The sequence below is a fragment of the Dipodomys merriami genome, unplaced genomic scaffold, assembly GCF_024711535.1.
Source record: "Dipodomys merriami isolate MVZ:Mamm:240054 unplaced genomic scaffold, mDipMer1.0.p SCAF_1070, whole genome shotgun sequence".
Classification (NCBI taxonomy): Eukaryota; Metazoa; Chordata; class Mammalia; order Rodentia; family Heteromyidae; genus Dipodomys; species Dipodomys merriami.
The window spans coordinates 152,501-167,153 of record NW_027202350.1 but is presented as its reverse complement, the minus strand read 5'-3'; the positions used below and the strand labels follow the sequence as shown (position 1 = coordinate 167,153).

At 42.5% G+C, this 14,653-nt stretch overlaps 1 long non-coding RNA gene across 1 annotated transcript in view; it reads left to right on the top strand.

Annotated features, from left to right (window-relative positions):
• The first annotated feature begins 843 nt into the window (after positions 1-843).
• Positions 844-14,653, top strand: part of LOC138814978 (uncharacterized) — a 24,487-nt gene continuing 10,677 nt past the window's right edge. Inside the window, exons 1-3 of the long non-coding RNA XR_011368144.1 lie at positions 844-903; positions 5,576-5,709; positions 11,479-11,542. This is a non-coding gene — a long non-coding RNA (uncharacterized lncRNA). The remainder of the gene's footprint in view (positions 904-5,575; positions 5,710-11,478; positions 11,543-14,653) is intronic.

Here is a 14,653-nt window from a genome sequence, read left to right as displayed (position 1 = left end):
CCTCCTCCTCCTCACTCTCTTTTCCTTTGTCCTTTCCTTTCCTTCTCTGCTTTCCTTCTTCCCTCCCTCCCTTCCTTCCTTCTCTTCTTTCCTTCCTCTCTCCCTTCTTTCTTCCTCTTCTCCCCTTTCGTCCACCCCTTCCCATCCCCCCCTTCCCTGAAAGTATTCCAGCCACCCCATATTTGGGAAGTAAGTCTAAATTTACTGATAATGCTGAGTTTTGTGTCTGTATATGCTTTGCAAAATAAAATAAAAAAATAACCGTATGCATTGCTTGTCATAAAGGATGTGGTTTTTCTCTTTGAAAGACTTAACTCTCAGCTGTCTGGGGACTGCACAATTTCAGAAAGCCTATACCTCTGTGCATCTGTTGGCTGCAGAGGTGACAATAAAGACTCCTATCATTAGGCTTATTAATTGTGGCTTCTTTTGTTTTGTTACTGATTGGGTTACAACACTCAGAGCTCAGCCTCCTGAGTAGCTGGGAGCTACCAGCACCTACGCTAAAGATTGTACTTCTGATACCCCTTTCCCCGATCCTGTTTATATCTCTGAAGATGGCTGAAGATGAGCTGATGTGCTGTCTTCCCCTGGCTTCCAGGTAATAAATCTCCTTTCTTTAAACTTCACTGTGTCTCTTTATTTGTCTTATAGGGGCAAGAGGCTGGGGCTGGTATGTGTAATAGCTGGAGATTGGACGTAGGGTCTCCTATGCAGTAGCACACCAGCAATTCTTTCTACCATCAGGCTGTAACTTGAATGATATACTTGAGGGACAACCACATATGTCAAACTTCAGATTTCTGAATGGAAGATTGTTTTGAATTTTCTTTTGCAGGTTCTGTTTGTGGAGATGGCTGTAGTGGCATGCATGACCAGTTAAATTTCCTGGAAGACAAATGGGTAAGAGTGGATGGGGGAGGAGGGAACAAGGAAGAGATGGAAGTCACTGGATTCTGTTATATGGGAATTGTTTGCAAGATACAGAGAAGCCACATCTTGAGAGGTCGAATTGGGAGTCTTTTTTTTTCTTTTCGTCAGTTGTGGGGCTTGAACTCTGGGCGTGGGTGCTGTCCCTCAGCTCTTCAGCTTAAGTTGAGTGCTCTACCACTTGAGCCACAGTGACAGTGTCACAGACTTTCCTGCCTGGGCTAGCTTTGAACTGTGATCCTCAGATCTCAGCCTCCTCAGTAACTAGGATTATAGGTGTGAGCCACTAGCATTTGGCTGGGAGTCTTTAGTAAAATGCAGGCAACTGCAGGTAGACTCCTGTCCCAAATACCTGCAGCCCAGAACAGAGCTTGCACAAAGCTTTTAAAGTCAAAAACCACATGTTGTAGGTGGAGAAGAAGCTCAGCACAAGTTAACCAAATAGGAGAACAATCAGGGATGAGCATTCTTTGTAGCAAAACTTTCCTGGGGCTAAACAGGATGACATGGCTGCAATCCAAAAAATGCCCTCTCTTGCCTCTAGCCTTTTCAAGAAGGTTCTATGGTGACTTCCTTATAATTTCCCCTAACAAGTTCTCTTTTGTTTGTAGTTTTTGTTGTTATTGTCAGTCATGGGGCTTGAACTCTCGGCCTGAGTGCTGTCCCTTGAGCTTTTCTGCTCAAGGGTAGCACTCTACCTCTTTGATTCAGGTTTTCTGATGGTTAATTGGAGATGATAAATCTCACAGATTTTACTGTCCAGTCTGGCTTTGAACCACAGTCCTCAGATCTCAGCCTTTTGAGTAGCTAGATTTACAAGTGTGAGCCACGAGTGCTGCACTGGTATTCTAACTCTTGAGTGTGTTTTGACATCTGCTTGTCACTGTATGCTCAACTCAGCCAACACAATTGAGAATCGATAGCATTAGGTACACTCAGAAAAAGAGCCTGTTCTCCTGTGAGCGATTTCATGACTTCCCCAGGGGTGGCCAGATCTGCACTCAGTCCACAGACACACCATGGCGTTCTTCTGATGGACTCTAAAGATTGAATAGGGAGCCCCATCATCAGCTGCACTTTGTGGATCTTATTACCCATGCTTCCAGAGTCACATAGGATACTCTGCTACCCGGGACCAACACTTGGCAACTAGAAATTGAGACTCAGAACTGCATTTAGTTGGCTACAGAGCAATGAACTTCTTGGTTATTTCTTACACTTAAAGATGGAGAACCAAATCCATATTGATTACTCACAAACCAGTCTCTACTCTGTAGTTCAGAATCATCCATCTGATAGCCATACTGCAAACCCCCAGATTTCTTCTCCCAATTCTCCCTTCAATGTCCTTGAATGGAAACAGTTCCATGCATATTTGATGTGAACAGAAAGGCAATGGCTCCCACCTGCAATCCTAGCTACTCAGGAGGCTGAGGTCTAAGTATACTGGTTTGAAGCCAGCCCAGATAGAAACGTCTATGGGATTCTTATCTCCAACTAATGAGCAAAAAGCTAAAAGTAGAGTTTATTCAAGTGGTAAAATGTTAGCCTTGGAGCAAAAAAAAAAACTAAGGGACAGCCAGACCTTGGAGTTCAGTCCTGTACTAGAATAAAAAGAGAAGGAAGAAAGGATAGGGAGGAAGGGAGGAAGTAAAGAAGAGGTAGGACGGGGCTGGGAAGGTGGCTCAGTGGTAGAGTGCTTGCCTTGCATGCATGTGGTCCTAGGTTCGATTTCCCAGCACCACATAAGCAAAAAAAAACCGGAGTGGCACTGTGGCTCAAGTGGTAGAGCGCTAACCTTCAGATGAAGAGCTGAGGGATAGCACCCAGGCCCAGAGTCAGGCCCCACGACCGGACCAAAAAAAAAAAGAGGGAGGAAGTAAAGAAGAGGGAGGAAGTAAAGAAGAGGGAGGAATGAAGAAGGAAAAAGAAAAAGGGAGGGAGGAGGGAAGAGGGGGTTGGAGGGAGAGAAGAAGGGGTTGGAGGGAGAGAAGGAGGGAAGAAAACCTAGTCTCATATGTATCACTATGGTTCTATCTCTAGCCAAGTAATTGCTTCATTCAGGGACCTGGAGGAAGTTAATACTCTTTAAAGATCCTGGGAATGTAAAGGCTTACACCTTTACAAATGCATTTCCATTCTGCTGAAGAGAAAGGATCTGTGCAGTAGCTCTGAGGGTAGATGGAATGGATGCAGTCCTTCTCTGCAAACATCATTTCTACTTTGAGGTTCACTAGAGACCTCAGTAGTTAGAACCGCTTAAAGTGAGTTGGCAAGAGAGAGAAATCCAGTAACACAACTGCCATGATATATTAATCTAAATGTTAATACTTTCACATCCCAAACTCCTCTGGGCCCGGGGTTTGAAAGAACTATAGCAGACTGCAATGTTAGCAGAGGGAATTGCTAGTCAAGGGCACCCTGAGAAGAAATGAAGATCTTGTTCCTGATAGGATGGAATTCAATTAGAAACTGGCCACACATAACCCAAGGTTTTCAAAGCAAACCAGCCTATGGTCTTTTCCTGATCCCGATGCCCAACGTCCAACAGAGACAGACATGTGGCTTTTACTGTTTCTTTTTGGAGTCCCAGGTTGGGAAAAGCATGTACTCAGATAGGACAATGGGAGAACTGAGCATCCGCATCAAGATACCATTAAAAAATATATATATATGTATATATATATATATATATATATATATATATATATATATATATATATATACCAAAAACAAATGGACAACAAATCAATCAAAAGAGCTACTTTTGTTAACACTCTGCTGCTGCTGCTGCTGCTGCTGCTGCTGCTGCTGTTCTGTTCTGTTGCTCTAGCTACTGAGCCAATATGGTGGAGTAGGGATTTTGCTGATTAGCTGTCTCCCTTTTCATGGACCCTGTTGATTGGTTATCTCTCTTACAGACCTTGGTTGGAAAGTTGCATGCATTAGGAATATCTTGGGAGCATCCTTATTCCACTTAGCCCATTTCTTGCTGTTTGTGCACCTGGTCATTTTCTCCTGACTATTGTGATTTCTCTGTCTGCCATGTTTCTTTAAATGGGGTCTCCACACTGGCTTCCATCTGAGAGATGATAGAAACACATGTTCCTCAATTGGGAGTGCCTTCTTATGTCTACCTGTCCATCAGTGGGAACCAGTGAACCTGGTTAGCTCTGCAAGTGAGTTGACGGCATCTGTAATCAAATATTCATGGGAATTAGAGGAGCTGTTACCATTTGGGAGTGAATTTCATACATGCAATTGCAAAACCCTGTATTCGCTAACTTCAAAAAACATGTTTAAGCATGATTGCAAATGATAAACAGTGGTAATGAAAATCAAATTCAAGAACATATGTTGCTTTTTTAGTTAAATGTTATTTTATTTAAAGATATAAGTAAAGCAGGTGTTAGTACTATGTTAAGGACACTGAAGACACAGTAGTTTAAAAAGATCCCTTATGAACCCCACACTATGGTGAAAAGATGGATATTATTCAAATTGTACTAATGAAACTGAACTGAGGGTTCTTCAAAGAATAGCCATCCTTCAGTGGCTCATTCCTGTCATCCTAGCTAATCAGGAGGCTGAGTTCTAGGGATCAGGGTTCAAAGCCAGCCGCAACAGGGAAATCTGTGATGTTCCTATCTCCAATCAACCAGGAAAGAGCTGGAAGTGGCTCAAGTGATAGAGCTCTAGCCTTGAGAATAAATGATAAGAGATAGCACCTGGCCCTGAGTTAAATCTCAGTACTAGCAAAAAAGAAAAGAAAAGAAAGGGAGAGAGGGACTGGAAAAAGAAGGAGAGTGGGAAAGGAGGGAGGGAGAAAAAAGAGAGAGAGAGGAGCTTTGATGTGTTTGAATGATATGTGACCTAATGATGCATGATAGGAAAGTAGCTCTGAGCAAGGAAGGGAGGGAAGGGGAAGGGGTGTAATAAAAGAGTTTTGCTGTATTTGAACCATGTAAATGACCTAATAATGACCTGTTCGAGGGCCCTTGAAATGGGACAGGAAAAGCAAATGCTTTGTTCAATGCAGCAGTTTCAGAGCTGATAAGCAGCTAGCTGGACCCAAAGCTATTCTATGAAGTCATAAAAGGACTATAGGCCAGGTGTTTGGTGGCTCATGCCTGTAATCCTTCCTATTCTGAAGGCTGAGATCTAAGGAACAAAGCCAGCTTGCACAGGAAAGTACTTAAGACTCTTATCTCCAATAAATTGCTCAGAAAAAATCCAGGAGTTGTGCTATGGCTCAAGTGGCAGAGCACTAGCCTTGAGCCTGACGAAGCTTAGGGACAGGGCCCAGGTCCTGATTTCAAGCCCCAGGACCAGAAAAAAAAGACTATACACAGTGGCAACCTTTCTCAAAGGGAGGCAATAACAGCCTAAAAAACCTTGCCTGGGAACAGGGGATAGAATTACAGGTGGGTCCAATGGGTATGTTTCTAGAAAATTCTGACACGTGATAAACCCAAAGTAAGAGCCATTGCTATTTCAAGAGGGAAATATGCAAGGTACCATAAACATCAAGAAGTTCTCATAGAAGTTTGTTAACTTTAGACTTAAAGCTACAAGCCCAGTTCTAGCCACGTGAATATTGACAGCCTAGAACACTGACTTTTCTTGCCTGCTGTTTCCTTCATAGGCACAGAGGCCCAATTATGTCACCGCCTTCAGTCCAGCAACAGACAATGGCCACCACTAGAGCTGCAGCAGATCCTTATCTTACTGTGTCACTGCCTGGAGAACTCAAGGAATGAAATCCACAGACAGCAAGGAGTGAGTGTTAAAAGTATTCAGTTTATGCATGTGAGAAGAGAAAATGTTCTTGCTGGGTGAGAGGGGTCATGATAGGGGTTTGCCAACTAACTGGTGTGTTTTTTCTTTTAATCTGTTTAGATGTCAGTTAACTTTTATGCTAATGAGATGCTTGGAAGGTGACTTGCTCATTGGTCACGACCCGTGATATTTTTAATTGATCATTCCGTTTTAGCTATTGGGCATGGAATTTCCTGAAGACATTTAGGACTATCCTACCTTCATTTTATCCATTTTATCTATATGGGTCAAAAGGAAGTTAGAATGCTTGGGAAGTTTTTTCAGATCATCTACTCTCTCTCTCTCTCTCTCTCTCTCTCTCTCTCTCTCTCTCTCTCTCTCTCTCTCTCTCTCTCTCTCTCTCTCTCTCTCTCTCTCTCTCTCTCTCTCTCTCTCTCTCTCTCTCTCCTTTTTATTTATTTATTTTTTTGTTGGTTGTGGGGCCTAACTCTGGGCCTGGGTGCTGTCCCTCAGATCTTCACCTCAAGGGTAGCTCACTACCACTTGAGCCACAGTGCCACTTCTGGCATTTTCTGCTTATGGGTATTGAGGAATCGAACCCAGGGTCTCTTGCATGCAAGGCAAGCACTTTACCACTGAGCCACATTCCCAGTCCTATTTTTCTATTTTTTTAAGGGAAATCTTTCAGGCTTATTCCTGATTTCTTCTGCCTGACTAATCTACCTATTCCAAGACTTCTTTTGTTTTTCCTTTTTCTTTTTGTTTTTTTTTGTCAGTCCTGGGGCTAGAACTCAGGGCCTCAGAGTTGTCCTTGAGTTCTTTTGCTCCAGATGAGTCCTCTACCACTTAGAGAAAAGCACCACTTCCAGTTTTCTGGTGGTTAAATGGAGATAAGAGTCTCACTGAACTGAGCTGGCTTCGAGCATTGATCCTTAGATCTCAATTTCCTGAGTAGTTAGGATTACAGCCATACCAGCTCCCAATACTACAGTTCTTTACATCCACAGCACTTGTGTGAGTGTAACATACTACATACACTACAGTCTTTGGCTTTCTATTCCTGGGCATAAGGCCTGCTAATGGATTTACTACCTGTGGCAATAGCTTCAAACTGCCTATGGTAGACTTTTGTGATTGAATGTTAAGCCCATTCTCACAAATCCATTTTATTCCCTTCTTTATTCAAATGTGTAAGCAGCACTAAGATTTTATTTTCTCACATGTTGCTCATCCAGTACGGGCTTTGTAGGTGCCTCCTCTTGTCACCTTCTCCTTTCCCCAGTACATCTGAAAGTCACTCCTGCAAGCTATAAGGTCTGGAAGGAGCAGCTGGCTGCTCCTTTATATTTGGGCTATGTGAATTACAATGATCCCATCTCTGATCAATCAATTCCAGGTGAGGCCAAATGTGGAAGAAAGATCCTTACTCCTGATTTATTTATTTATCTATCTTTAAGTAGTTGTACAAAGAGGTTTCAATGCAACACATCAGTTTAGGAGCACAGGGCATCTTTTAAAAAAAATTGGTTTTTGGGTTTGAACTCAAAGCCTAGTCGCTGTCCCTGAGCTTCTTTGCTCAAGGCTAGCCCTCTGCCACTTTGAGCCACAGCTCCCCTGCTGGTTTTCTTGTAGTTATTTGTAGAAAATCTCATGGAATTTCCTACCCAGGCCAGTCTGGAACCTTTATCTTCAAATCTCAGCCTCCTGAGTAGCTAGCATTATGGGCAACAGCCACAAGCTATCACCTGTACACTGCACCTTGATCCACGCCATTCCTTCCATCATTCTTCCCTTCTCTCCCAACCCCACCCAAGTTACATAGTTCCATTTTCACAGTGTACATTGAATATGATGATTGCATTCCCCCACCCTTCCTCCCTCCATCCCTCCACATCCTACCACCTCACCTTCCTGCCCCCCACCTCAAGTTCTAGCTTCCTGTTATCCATTTTGTTAGACTCTGTTAATTGTTCAAAGAATTCTCTCCTGCATATACCACATATTTCAGTTAATGGTATACCATATACTTTAGTTAATACATTTGTAGTATGTATCTATGTATGTGTGTATGTACATATATATATATATATATATATGCACATGACCCAGTGTGTGCTTATATATATTTATAAATTAGGTCTGTTTTCCATTTATTAGAAACAACATGTGTTCTTTTTTCTTTCTGGACCTGAGTTACTTCCTTTAACATAACTTTTTAGCCAGACACCAGTGGCTCACACCTGTAACCCTAGCTACTTAGGGGGCTGTGATCTGAGGATCATGGTCCAAAGCCAGCCTAGGCAGATGAGACTCTTATCTCCAATGAACCACCAGAAAACTGGAAATGTCACTATGGCTCAAAGGCTAGCCTTGAGCAGAAAAATCTCAAGGACAGCATTCAGGCCCCAAGTTCAAGCCCCTCAAACCAACAGAAACAAAAACAACTATACTTTTCCCCAGGCCCATTCATTTCTAGAGAGCTTCCTTTTCTCCCTGTATAGGCATTTGCAATTGCTGGCTACAGAAAAAGATATTTTAACTGAAAAAAGTCTGTTACCACACAGGGCTAAGGGGAGAGATGAGATGATATAGACAGATCCCTGATGATATTATTAAAATGCAGAATCCTGCTAGCCTTGAAATTCACTTAAATGCTATACTTGCCAGTTCTATGATCCCATAAATCCCCTTTATTGTTTAAATCAATTTGAACTGTTCTTTTTTCTTTTTTGGGGGGGTGGTCTGGTCGTGGGGCCTGAACTCTGGGCCTGGGCGCTGTCCCTCAGCTCTTCAGCTCAAGGCTAGCACTCTACCACTTGAGCCACAGCGCCACATCCTGCTTTTTTTCTTTTTGCTTATGTGGTGCTGAGGAATCGAACCCAGGGCCTCATGCATGCAAGGCAAGCGCTCTACCACTGAGCCACCCTCTCAGCCCCCTTTTTTCTTATTTGTAGCTCTAATGCATGCCATCCTATTGACCATTGCATTAAGGATAGCAAGTTGACATGTTCAAAAGTCTTAAAACTGTATTATGGGGGCTGGGAAGGTGGCTCAGTGGTAGAGCCCTTGCCTTGCATGCCTGAGGCCCTGGGTTCAATTCCTCAGCACCACATAAGCAAAAAGAAAAAAGCCGGAAGTGGCGCTGTGTCTCAAGTGGTAGGTCGCTAGCCTTGAGCTGAAGAGCTGAGGGACAGTGCCCAGGCCCAGAGTTCAGGCCCCATGACTGGACCCCCCCCCCAAAAAATGTGTGTATTACCCTTCAAGTCAGCAATTCCTCATCTCAGAATTTATCCTAGGTAAATAGTTGAGTGGCTATAAATATATTTACATGCACAAGCCCATACATAATGTTTCTCAGAACAGTGAAATGCTGAAAGTGATGTAAATTGAAATATAAGGACGCTGCCAAATGCTATCCAGCTCATGGATTATGATAAATGAAATAACTACACATAGTTGACATTGAAAGCTAGACCTTGCTGATTAACCAGTTTTGATAATCTAATCTTATTTTAAAATATAGAACAACAATGATGTATTAAAAAAAAACCTTTCAAGTATCAAGGTCTTTGCTACAGAGCTCTCATCCCTGTCTATATATTAATTATCTAGGAAAACCATTTAAAAATAGGCTCTCCAGGGATATGCATTTGAGTGGTTCAAGTGTACAGTGAAGAGTAAAAGTTATTCTTTTTTTTAAAGCAGTAACTAGGCTTGAATTTGCTGCTTATAGGTGCTCTACTATATGAAACATCCCTCCAGCCTTGCTTTTTATTGGTTATTTTGGTGATAGATTTTTGCAGACATTTTTACCCAGGCAGGCCTCAAACTACAATCTTCTCACTCTTAGTCTCTTGAATAGCTAGGATTACAGACACAAGCCACTAGCCCCCACCTAAATACTTCTTTAATCCTCAGGACAAAGCTCCTAAAATTACTAGTGTCACCTGCCTTGTGTTGATGATCAGATCTCAGATAACTTGTTAGTGGCTTGTGATGCAGAAGGGTCTAGACTGTATGCAGGGAAATTTGATTTTAAAAGCCATCATGTTGACAGTAACATTGAATTGTTTTTTAGTGCATGAGGATCAACATGAGAGGAATTCTGGAGCAAAGAAAAAAGACTGATGCCAGGTACCAGTGGTTCATGACTGAAATCTTAGCTACTCAGGAGGCTGAGATGTGAAGATTGCAGTTCAAAACAGAAAAGTTAGAAAAGTTCAAAGCAGAAAAGTCCATGAGACTCTGATCTCCAATAAACTACTTAGAAATTGCCAGAAATGGTTCTGAAACTCAAGAGTTAGAGCAGGACCTTTCATAAGAAAAAGCTTTATTTATTCAAGGATGTGGGCTGAATGTTGAGCTAGCCAGCAAGAATTAGATTGGCTACAGAAGGAAAGCAAGGTAGTTCAGAAGCATGGATGGTAGGAGGATCAACTAGCTTCTAAGTATAGATACATTTAGAACTCGTGTTGTTTACTGGTCATCATATGGAAAACTCTAGAAAGTGTCAGACAGAAGGTGGCACGCTGTTTTTGTGTGAAACTGTGAAAAGCCTCAGAAGGAGATGGACTACGTGTGTGTGTGTGTGTGTGTGTGTGTGTGTGTGTGTGTGTGTGTGTGTGTGTGTGTGTGTGCGTGCATGCGCAAGCGCATGTGTGCATATGTGAACAGACCTAGGGTTTGAACTCTGGGCCTAGATGCAGTGTCTGAGCTTTTTTTTTTTGTTCAAGGCTGGCACTCTACCACTTAAGCCACGGCTCCATTTCTGCCTTTTTTTCTTGGTAGTTAATTGGAGATGAGAATCTCAGAGGCTCTCCTGCTTGGGGTGACTTTGAACCACAATCCTACCACTACTCAGCCTATTGAATAGCTATGGTGACATTTGTGAGCCGCTAGCAGCTGGCAAAGAATTGTTTTGAATAGTCTAGAACTTTGGTTGGGAGAAGGGCAATGGTGGTAATTATTGGCTGTAAATACTTGGAGAACTAAGATATGAAAATAGAATAGATATTTTTATGTGCAGCACAGAAGGTAAACCCAGAGCCAGTGCAAAACTGGGAACTGGTGGCTCACACCTATAATCCCAGCTACTCAAGAGGCTGAGATCTGAAGAGAGTGTTTTGTAGCCAGCCCAGGTAGGAAAGTCTGTGAGACTCATATCCAGTTAACCTACAGAAAGCTAGAAGTAGAGCAGTGGCACAAGTGGTTAAGAAAAAATTTAAAAAAATTAAAGCTAAGGGACAGTGTCCAGGCCCTGAGTTCCAGCATAATTCCAGTATGCATGTGTATGTGTGGTGTGTATGTGTGTGTGTGTATGTGTGTGCACACACACATGCATATAGACACTTTTTTTAAAAAAAAAAGTTCATTGCAAGGATCAAGAAATAGCTTTTAGCTTAATTTAGGTTGGTCCCAAATAGAACACATACACTTGTATAGAAGGATGTTGTCCAGTCCTGGGAATGTTCATATTATTCTGTTTTATAGGGTAGAATGCTTTCTAAGTGGATTATCTAATTTGATCTCCCTAGGGGGGAAAATACATTTAGCCCCATTTCGTGGATGAGTGTCCAGACCTCAGGATTCCTACCTTCTCTGCCCTCAACGAAGCAGTGGTGTAGGGGTCACAGTCCCACACACACACCTTTTCCTGGTTTTTCATTCATCTTGTTGCTACAGAGTTGGGGGATGGGTAGATTCCAGGTTCTTTCTGAGTTTTCTCTTTTCTGAGAGTCCGGGTATAGCATCTGTGCTTTTCTCTTCTAGGGTCTACACATGTGCGATTGCAGTGACTGACCACCTGCTACCTGCTTAGTCTTAGCTGGCTAATGTAAGTTTTTGAAGGGCCAATTAATTATACAGTGTGGATACCTGGAAAATTTCAACTTTGTATTTCCTTCCAGTCTACTGGAATCTTCTCTTTCTCCTTCTACTCTTCCTTCTTTTGTACCAATCCTGTGGCTTAAACTTAGGGGCATGTTCCTTTTCTCAAGCTTTTTGGGGCAAGGCTAGTGCTCTATCACTTGAGCTCCACTTCTGGCTTTTTTTATTTAGTCATTTATTGGAGATAAAAGTCTCATAGGCTTTCTTGTTCACGCTGGTTTTGAACCTTGATCCTTAGATCTTAGCTCCTGAGTAGCTAGGATTATAGGAGCCACTGGTGCCTGGTTTTAGTATTCTCTTTATACCCAGTTGTAGTCTGTCTCTCAAGGTGCAGCTCAAATCTCATCACCCCTAGAACCTTCTTAGGGAATGAAGTTTGGGGTTCTTTGAACATCTGTAGTATGTCTGCTGTGTCCTGTTTTCTTAAGTCATGGAAATTCTGCTCTCCATGCTTCACATATGTCACCCATAGCTTCTTGCTTGTGCTGTGGAATCCTCTCTGGTGTATTTTCTTCTCCTTTTTTGGGGAACTGAGCACCACCCATGGCAAAGCTGGAGTTTACCCAAGAATGGTAAGCAACTACTTGATGATTTTTGGTTTATCTCCATGGAGTTTTGATATTCTTATTAATAACATCTTACAATATGCCCCAAAACATTATAGAATTTCTACTCCAGCACTCACCCATCTTGTGTTTGTTTTGTGGCTCTGCTACTTTCTATAAATTGATTTTTTTTTGGTCAGTCATGGGGTTTGAACTCAGGGCCTGGGTCATGACCCTGAGCTTTTTTGCTCAAGGGTAGCAATGTACCACTTTGAGTCATAGTTCCACTTCCAGGTTTCTGGTGATTCATTAAGAGGTAAGAGTCTCATGGATTTTCCTGCTCAGGGTGGCTTTGAACTGTGATCCTCAGATCTCAGTCTCCTGAGTAGCTAGGATTACAGCCATGAGCCATCAGTGGCTGGCTTTCAAATGTAATGTTGGCAAAAGATGTATCACCCCTTTAAGCCTAATTGGTAACATAGGGACCAGACAGTGCCTACCTACCTCTGGGGGCTGTTGTGAAGATAAAGGAGGGTTAGGTTAGTGCTTGGCATGCAACATGAATAAGTAATGGATTCTGGAAGATTCTGTAAGTGCTGCTGATAGTCTCCTTATCACAGCATCTGTCAGATACAATGACCTGAATTTGCTCAAATGATTTGGGGCTCTGACACACAGGATCCGTAGTTGTAAATCAAGAGAGCTTTATTAGGTACATATGTGTACATTCATATGCTTCACTTATTTATTTATATCTTGCCTTGTCCTGAAAAGGATTTAAGGCAGCTCATTAAAATGCAAAGCTTAGAGAGCACCACAAAATAAATGGGAAAAAACAAGGCAAGAAAAAAGTCAGAAAGGAGATCAGGAAAATTTATAGATGATGGTAGTGTGTAAAATATTTGCAGTGAAATATTTTACTGTTCATGGACGTGGGCTATAAGTCTTTGTTTCCAAGGAGCATAGAGTAAAACAAGGTCAGTTATTCCCCAATTTGTAGCACACAAGGAGATCAAAACAAACTCCTAATAAACAGGGTGAGGAAGCCAGGCCTTGGTGACTCACACCTGTAATCCTCACTAATGAGGAGCCTGAGATATGAGGATCAGAGTTCAAAACTAGCCCCATCAAGAAAGTTCATGAGAGTCTTATCTCCAATGAATCACCAGAAAATCATAAAGGAAGCTGTGGGTCAACTGGAAGAGCACTAGCCTTGAGCAAAAGGAGCTCAAGGATAGCACCTGGGCCCTGAGTTCAAGCCCCATGTCTGACAAAAAAATGGTGAAGATTCCTTGTAGTGAAATGAGAAGGCATTTTCCTATGGCTCAGAAAAGAAACTATGCATTGCAATGGACAATTGTCTAGAAACCCTTTCCTTCAAGGTGAGGTGTGGAGATGCTAATCATTCCTCCTTAAACTATAGGGTGACTGGCTTTAAACCATAAAAGAACTCGTGCTATGGCCTAGGGTGTCTTGTCCTCCTCTGAGGAAATCTAGGCGCCATGATGTAAGGATGCTCAAGCAGTTCTGCAGAGAGGCCCTGGAGCTGAGTGATTGAGGCCTCCTGCCAACAGCCACATCAATGTGTGTGTGTATATGTGTGTGTGTATGTGTGTGTGTGTGTGTGTGTGTGTGTGTGTGTGTGTGTGTGTGTGTGTGTGTTGTATGGTCCTGTGCACACACACTTGGAGTGGAGTTTGAATTCAGGCCTTTAGGCTCTTGCTTAGTTTTGTCACACAAGACTGTTGCTTTACTACTTAATCCATACCACCACTTTTGGTGGTTATTTGAAGATAAGAGTCTCATGGACTGCCTAGGCTGGCTTCCATTCAGGATCCTCAGATCTTAGCCTCCTGAGGAGCTAGGATTACAACATGAGTCACCAGTGCTTGGCATACACATCTTCTCTCTTCTCCTCAATTCTCTTCTCTTTTAACTCCTTTCCCTTCTTCTTTTCCTTCTCTTCCCTTCCTTTCTATCTTCTTTTTTTCCTTTTCTTTATTTTCTTTTTAATTTGTGCCAGCACTCCCACTGGAAATGAGGGCCTGCACACTCACTGGAATTTATATTTCTCACAGTCGGCACTCTACCACTTGAACCACACCTCCACTTCTGGTGGTTATTTGAAGTTGGCTCACACCTATCATTCTAGCAACTCAGGAAGCTGAGATCTGAGGTTTGCAGTTCAAAGTCAGCCTGGGAAGGAAAAGCTGTGAGACTCTTATCTCCAATTAACCACCCAAAACTGGAAGTAGAGCTGTGGCCCAAACTGGTAGAGTGCTAGCCTTGAGTGAAAGAGTTCAGGGAGAGTGCCTAGGCCCTGAGTTCAAACCCCAGGACTGGTAACAACAACAACAAAAAGCCCGTCAGGATAGAAGTTTCTTTGTACAACGACTTAAAGATCATTTTTAAAAAATAAATAATGTCATCAAGAAGGTTTGCTTCTCCATTCTCTGTTCCCCTCTATTGGCATTATCAGATCTCCCGATGTGGCACAGAGGAAGTCACTGCAG